The following is an 8181-nucleotide window of genomic DNA, read 5'->3' as shown; positions in this document are numbered from 1 at the left end:
TTCTCGGACTGAGAAAGAGGGACTGCTTGGCGTTGCATATTAGAACTCATTAAAGCCCGATTCGCGTCATTATGCTCGATAAAAGGAATGAGGGAAGCTCCAATAGAAAAATATTGGAAGGCAATAATACTTCGAAGATGTACCTGTTCCCATGCAATAGTCAGGAATTCTTGACGATATCGAGCTGGAACAACTTCCTGAATACCTTGATTCAAGGCCAAAGAATTTCCTGCCGCTACCATATAGTATTCATCTCTACCCGGTGAAAAATAAAGCATCTGTGCCCCTTTTGATCTCTCAGAAATTTTATAAAACGGACTTTCTAGAGACCCCCAACGGCCAATCCTCGCATGAATTTCTAAGGATCCAATAAGTCCAACATTTATTCCTTCAGATGTGTCAATTGGGCAAATACGCACATAGTGACTAGGATGAATATCTCGTATTGGAAAAGTAGCAGTTCGCGCAGTCAATCCCCCCGGGCCCAAATAACTCAATTTTCTCCCATGAACTATTTGTGTCAATGGATTAGTTCGATCCAAAACTTTAGATAATGGGTGTAAACAGAAAAAAACTTTATAAGTATCTGTTAATGGAGTTGAATTTACCAAGTTCTGAGGAGTTGGTGTCCAGTTATGCTTAAGTGCTTTATATATGTTTCCTCGAGCCATATTTTCTAAACGAACTAAGGCCAACCAAAATTGCTCTTGTAAAAGATCCGCTAAAGAATGGATACGCTTATTCTGCAAATGATTCATATCGTCAAGTGTACCCATTCCAAATTTGATTCGAATCAAACGATCCACGGCTGCTAATATATCTCGTGGTAACAAAAATGTAATGTTCTGGGGTATATCAAGGTTTAGTCTCCGATTCATGTTTCGTCGACCAATCCCTTCCAATTCACATCTTTGTTGAAAGAATTTTTTTTTGTAAATCCTTAGATAAGGATTCAAAAAATACCGGATCTCCCTCTACACAAGCAAATTTTTGATAAATTCCAAAATAGTATTTTCTTTTGACCCTACTTTTTTTATCATTCAGAAAAGACAAAAATAGTTTAGGATAGCAAACATTCTCTAGAATTTATCTTATATTCAACCCCATTGCTGATAATATAACTAGAATAGATAGTTTTTGTTGCCTACTCACACGAACCCATATCCTTGCTTTTCTATCAATTTCTAATTCTAATCTTCCTCCCCAATCTGATATTATGGTGCCGGTATTGACTGAAATTCCATTATCGTTTAATTCTGACTGGTAATAAATACCGGGACTTTGCAATATTTGATTGATCACAATTCTATAGATTCCATTTACTAAAAAAGCTCCCAGAGAAGTCATTAGAGGGATCTTTCCTATCAAAATTGTTTGTTCTTGGATATACTTACGCATATCGTTTTTCCAAATGAGTCTCGCAGATACATATAATTAAGAAGAATATGTGAGTGATTCATACACAGCATCTCTGTCCTTTATCAGGGGTTCTACCAATTGATATCTTTCCAAAAATAATTCAAAGTAAATTTCTTGATTTGTATCTTCAATTTTTGGAAACTTAGAAAGCTCCTCTGTCAAACCCTGATCAATGAACCTACAAAATCCTTCAAATTGTATCTGATTAAATCCAGGTATTGTGGACATTGCGTCTATCCCGGATTATTTTGAAATTGTCAGTTATTTATATTCGTCCATATCGAATTCTAAAAAAAAACCATTTTGGCTGGCTCATTATCCATCAAATATCAAATAAAATCCTATTGATCTAGCAATGATGGAATTTTGATTCTATGAATCTTTGACTGGAATCTATGAGATAGGTGAAATAAAAATTGATGCTGAACTTATTTTAAGAGATGCAACCGGAACGTAATTTATAAAACAGTCCTAGAAAAAGAATTCTACCATTTAGGCTTACTCTTCTTTGGGATTTTTTTAGAATATCAAATATCAAAACTGATTCAGTTTCTTATATTATAATGTATAACGGTATTGAAATTATAATTTACTTGAATATAATATTTCTTGAATATAATATTGAATACCAGAAAACTATATGAATGTTGTGTTTATTAACTTAACACGAGCGGCTATACCTAATCTATATTTCCGTCTTCTCTATTCTTTTATTGCCCTCCTGTCCTGTCGTCAATTAACAGTATGACTTAGGGCGCACTATAATTTAAGTGGTCAAATACTATTTTGGTAAAGCACCTTGAATCCACTGGATAGTAAAGGATCTTTGATCCAACGTAGAACCCTTTGTGAATGAGAGATATAAAGACGAGAAAGACCAATGAAATCAAGTTTCAAGGTTGTAATTTAATGGTAAAGTTCGATTTGATTACCATTAATCTCCAGAATAGTTAACGAGTTTTTCAGTCTGATTCATCTCCTATTCATCTCCAAAAGGTGGCTCTCGGCCTGAGTTATATTAAGGTAAGGTGGCCAAAAGCCCCTATGGTCCAGTGGTTACGACCTCTCTCTTTCACGGAGAAAACGAGGGTTCAAGTCCCTCTAGGGGTATACCAATACTCAAGACTATAAGGAGCGGGATTTTCTATCAAGTGTTCCATCTTTGTCAAGTCCTTCTAATAGTCTACTCAGTGGGACTTGGTATTTTATATCAAGTGATATGTATTTGTCAAATCTGTCTGGGAGACGAAAGGAAGTTGATTATGGAACTTCTAAAATGAATTAGGCGTTGGGTCGAAGCCCGACTGGTTAATGGGGACGGACTGTAAATTCGTTGACAATATGTCTACGCTGGTTCAAATCCAGCTCGGCCCAACAATTTGTCAATCTACTATCAGATGGTAGAACCCTCTTGTTCTTAAAAAATACCTGATACGAGAGAATAAAAAATAATCCAAAATTTCTGCTAGATCTCTTCTTATTTCCCTGGGATTGTAGTTCAATAGGCAAGAGCACCGCCATGTCAAGGCGGACGTTGCGCGTTCAAGCCCTGTCAGTCCCGACGGATCCAATAAGTACATCAATTCGCCTCTTGATTTTCTGTGAAAGAAGGGACATAGAGCATAATTGAATCCGAAGGGGTTTCCCTTCTTTTTTCAGGATTCTGTCGAAGAAACCCTAAACTAAAAAATAACTAAAATAGTGAAGTTGATAGAATATTCCATCTTTTCTCCCGCGACTCATCTTTAACATACTTATTTGTCTTCCAAAGAAATTTAGATCTTTAAAATTTAGAACCTAATTCCTCTCTTTTTCCACTTCGCTTGTATTGTTTGTTGGGTTTTTGTAGTTCGGACGGATGGTTAGATTTCGTTTGATGGTTCTATGTAAGGCCCCGTTACCGGTGCCTCACATTTGGACGTTGGATTTACTCATAAACACAGTTCATAATATCAGAGTTAATAAAAACATTCGCGGAATCTTAACACATTCAAACCATCATATTACAAAGCCATACTTTGTTGTCTTAACGGGCATTCAAATCATTTAAAACATAAAACATTGTCTTTAGAATAACATAACACTTCTTGAGATGCCAGCTTCTTCAAGTCCATGCCATGTGCTTTCTCTTATGCAAGCTGCCTCAATCTACTCACCTGCGTGCAGACTAAAAGTCAGCTACGCTGAGTGAGTTCTAGTTAATCATACAACATACAATCTGTTCTCATACTTGCACACGTGCCCGATGGGGTGTACATTATTCATACTTACTGTTCATACATAACTATCCGTTCTATTTATAAAGCCTTCCGCTCTATAACCTCACAGATATTATAAGGGTCTGGTCCCTAACATCACAGATATTATAAAGGGTCTGGTCCCCAACATCACAGATATTATTAGGGTCCGGTCCTTACCATCACAGATATTATTAGGGTCTGGTCCCTACCGTCAAATATATTATTAGGGTATGGTCTCTACCATCACAGATATTATTAGGGTCTGGTCCCTTTGTTTTGTGTAACTGTACCGTACCTGTTCATACATACTTTCCTTGACAATACGTGCAATCTCCGAAGAGCGTTCACGTACAATCATCATAACTGTGACACCCGGTAATCTCCCAACCCTATAAACTAAGTAATCAACCTAATAATTAGGTGATTGTGAATATTATGCGCGCTAAATTAGAATCAGCGCGGGCACGTTATGTGCGCCCTGCGCGAGCGCGCTATGTTAGAATCAGCGCGGGCAATTGTTATGTACGCCCTGCGCGAGCGCGCGATGTAAGAACCAGCGTGGGCATATGTTATGTGCGCCATGCGCGAATGTTTTGGCTTTATGTTTTCATGTAATTTAACTTTATGTTGTCTGATGGGTTGACCGTCCCGCATGATGCTAAGGCGGGTGCATCCTAAATCGTTTATGCGCGTGCGGAAGGAGAACTAACCTCCCCGCATGGCGGGAACATTGAGAGTTAGTTTGTCTGAAGCTCCAAGATGGAATTGACTTCAACATAACTGATCACTATGTTGAAATACCAAGACCACCTGGAGAATCTACAAATGAAACTCAATGTCCCTGACTGCGAGAAGGTTACGTACCTACCCGCAGCAAAGAAATGTCCTTCACGCAGAAAGCTATGCGCACAAAGCTATACGCGCAGAACACTTAGCCTAATCTCCAGATATAAGGGGATTATTCCCGCCTAAAAAGGAAACAGTTGCGTGTTTCAGAGATTTCTACTTTTTAACTGTACACTGACAAAAGCACCTGAAAAAGCATACTGTAACATGAAAAGTCAACTGTCAGCCACCCTACTCTCACCAACCACAGACCTGCATGTCCTGTCCAAATCAAATTAGAATCTTTTATCCACTCCTCCACTTTTAAATAAATAATAATAATTTCCATACTTTATCATCATTACACCTAGATATGAAAAGATTACAACCCCCTAAAGCAAGGGATTGTGTTCCCTAAATCTTGCCTATAAATATGTAACCCAAATTATCACCCAAACACACTTCAAACTTCTCTCTTAAAACTGCAAATTGCACTAATCATCGTCCAAGCATCCGTTTGATTTTCAATTCCGTTCCTGTTACTAGGTAAGCCGAGATTATAACCCTGAGATCTACTTTCCAACCCTTATATTCTCCTATTTCTTGATCTTAATATATATACTTGTTATTTAATCGTATTCTAGACCTTCAATTCCGAGGCCAACACCAAGAAAACCCGAATCTCGATTAATCCCTTAACAAGAACCACAGGTGAGTCTCACAGCCCCTATTTTCACTGTTTTCACTATTTTTAAACTGTTTTCGGGGCGAGGGACACGTACTGAAATAATGTTTTATCATGGTATACTTACAAGCTATGCAAGCGATTATGTGTTTAAATTATGTTTTATGATGAGCAATGCAAGCGGTTATCTATGGTTTTCGATGTTAGTGCACCAGATTCGAGTAAGTGATCACTTTACCAATGGAACTCAAGGAAAGGATACAGCGGGCCTTACCCTTAGTGCAACAAATGCAAGTTTCACCATGAGGGTGAATGCGCGAGCGTCATGTGCGCCAAATGTAACAGGCCAGGGCACAAGACGGTGAATTGCCGTGCTAAGGAAGCTGGAGCCAGTGACAACTGCTACGCATGCGGGAAACCAGGGCATTTCAGTCGGGATTGCCCACAAAAGGGAAACCAAGCTCGCGGGAGAGCTTTTGTGATCGGCGCAGGCGAAGCAAAAGAAGAGCCGAATGTGGTAACCGGTACGTTTTTACTTAACGGCCATTTTGCATCTGTCTTATTTGATACTGGCGCTGACCTAAGTTTTATATCCGCTGAGTTTAAAGACTCCCTAGGCTTAGCAACCAGTAGGCTAGACACACCTTATACTATAGAACTAGCCAATGGTAGGCAGTTATGCGCGAACGAAAGAACTTAACAATGTGTAATAGTCATGGGAGGTCACGGGTTCAATATTAACTTGTTGCCAATAGACTTGGGAAGTTTTGACATTGTGGTAGGTATGGATTGGTTAGTGGAGAACCACACGGAGGTTATTTGCCATGAGAAGCAGGTTCGGATCCCATTGTTGAACGAAGAAACCTTGGTGATTCAAGGGGAAAGAAGGGGAGTTGCGACGAAACTGAATTCGTGCCTAAAGGCGCGCAAGTGCCTAAGGAAAGGGTGCTCCGCCTTCCTGGCGCATGTAGTAGAGAAGGAAGGAGATGAGCGAAGAATTGAAGACTTACCAGTAGTGCGCGAATTTCCAGAAGTTTTTCCTGAAGATTTGCCCGGATTACCGCCGCCGCGACAAGTCGAATTTCGTATTGATTTAGTCCCAGGAGCTGCGCCAGTAGCTCGAGCGCCTTATCGATTAGCTCCATCTGAGATGCAAGAGCTATCCAATCAGCTACAGGAACTATTGGATAAGGGTTTCATACGCCCAAGCTTCTCACCTTGGGGAGCTCCAGTGCTGTTTGTAAAGAAGAAGGATGGTTCCTTCCGGATGTGTATTGACTACAGGGAGCTGAACAAGCTGACAGTCAAGAATCGGTACCGAGGATTGACGACTTATTTGACCAGTTGCAGGGATCCAGTTATTATTCGAAGATAGATCTACGGTCAGGATACCACCAACTTAGGGTCCATGAGGAAGATGTGCCGAAAACAGCCTTCCGAACTAGATACGGCCATTATGAGTTCTTAGTGATGCCTTTCGGGCTAACTAATGCGCCGGCTGTATTCATGGATCTGATGAACCGCGTGTGCAAACCATACTTGGATAAGTTTGTGATTGTATTTATAGATGACATTCTGATTTACTCTCGGACCAAGGCCGAGCATGAGCGACACCTGAGATTGATTTTGGAATTGTTGAGGAAGGAAAAGTTGTACGCGAAGTTTTCCAAGTGTGAGTTTTGGCTTAGAAGAGTTCACTTTCTCGGTCACGTTGTAAACAAGAAAGGAATACACGTTGATCCTTCCAAAGTCAAGGCCATCGAAAACTGGGAAGCGCCAAAAACCCCAACTGAGGTGAGGCAATTCCTAGGACTAGCTGGCTACTATCGATGCTTCATTGAGAACTTCTCCAAGATAGCTCTACCTCTGACCGCGCTAACTCAGAAAGACAAGAAGTTTGTTTGGGGCGAAAATCAGGAAGCGGCATTTCAAATGTTGAAACATAAGTTATGTAGTGCGCCAATTTTGTCTCTGCCCGAGGGGACGGATGACATCGTCGTTTACTGCGACGCTTCACATCAGGGACTCGGATGTGTCCTTATGCAGCGAGACAAAGTCATAGCTGTCACACCCGGCCCTGAGCGGCGGAAACAGCCGGGCGCGCGCGAGTGGGGATTGATAATTAAGCACGGGCCATTGCAAACATTCAAAGATTTTCATTGCGCATGAAATGTTTAATACAAATACATTACATTGTTTAAAAATTACATAAAAACATCCAAGTATAAAAACTGTTGAAGATTTCCACGCCATATCCCCTTGCGCGGCGGGAACAACCACGCGCATCGAAGGGATAGAACTAAAATCTTCCAAAAAGCTAGTTTTAGATGTTCAGCGTGAGGTGCTCTAAGTGTGACTCCATGCGCTACCTAGTTATCTCCTGAAAGACACGTAAAAACATTTGAATCAGTATAAACTGAGTGAGTTCACAAGTTTAAGTAACTTGATAAATCGTATTGCATCATAATCTTGATACAAATCATTCTGAAACATAATTCTGATAGCATCATTAAAACACATGCTTGGTAAAACATAGTTCTATCAACATATTCTGATAAAATCGTTCCGCGGGTTACGCGCGAACGTTTCTGGGAACTGTGCTCGTCTATGCAAAGTGGCGCTGCCACTACGAGCTAAAATAAGTAATACCGTCCCGCGGGTTACGCGCGAACGTTTCAGGAAGATGTGCTCGTCCATGCAAAGTGGCGCTGCCACTACGAGCTAATCAATAATTCCGTCCCGCGGGTTACGCTGCGGACGTTGTGCCGGAAAACAAGGCGCTCGTCCATGCAAAGAGGTGCGACCCCTACGAGCGGGCTCAAACCCATAGTACTGCCCCATGACCATACTAGGCACTCGTCCATGCAAAGAGGTGCGACCCCTACGAGTGGGTGGATCAAACCAGCAGTCCCTACCCTTAGAGTTCCAATGGTAAAGTGATCACTTACTCGAATTCTGGCGCACATACATCGTAAACCAAAGATAACCGTTTGCATTGCTCATCATGAAACA

At 40.8% G+C, this 8181-nt stretch overlaps 1 non-coding gene across 1 annotated transcript; it reads left to right on the top strand.

The window, feature by feature from the left end:
- Positions 1-2457: 2457 nt before the first annotated feature.
- TRNAE-UUC (transfer RNA glutamic acid (anticodon UUC)) lies at positions 2458-2529 on the top strand. Its single transcript has one exon. It is a non-coding gene; the product is annotated as a tRNA-Glu (tRNA).
- Positions 2530-8181: the final 5652 nt, after the last annotated feature.

The sequence above is a fragment of the Bidens hawaiensis genome, unplaced genomic scaffold (genome assembly GCF_021521415.1).
Source record: "Bidens hawaiensis isolate Kalapana, Puna unplaced genomic scaffold, B.hawaiensis_p1.1 tig00012005_1, whole genome shotgun sequence".
Classification (NCBI taxonomy): Eukaryota; Viridiplantae; Streptophyta; class Magnoliopsida; order Asterales; family Asteraceae; genus Bidens; species Bidens hawaiensis.
The sequence above is the reverse complement of the archived record's forward strand: the minus strand, read 5'-3'. Positions and strand labels throughout refer to the sequence as shown.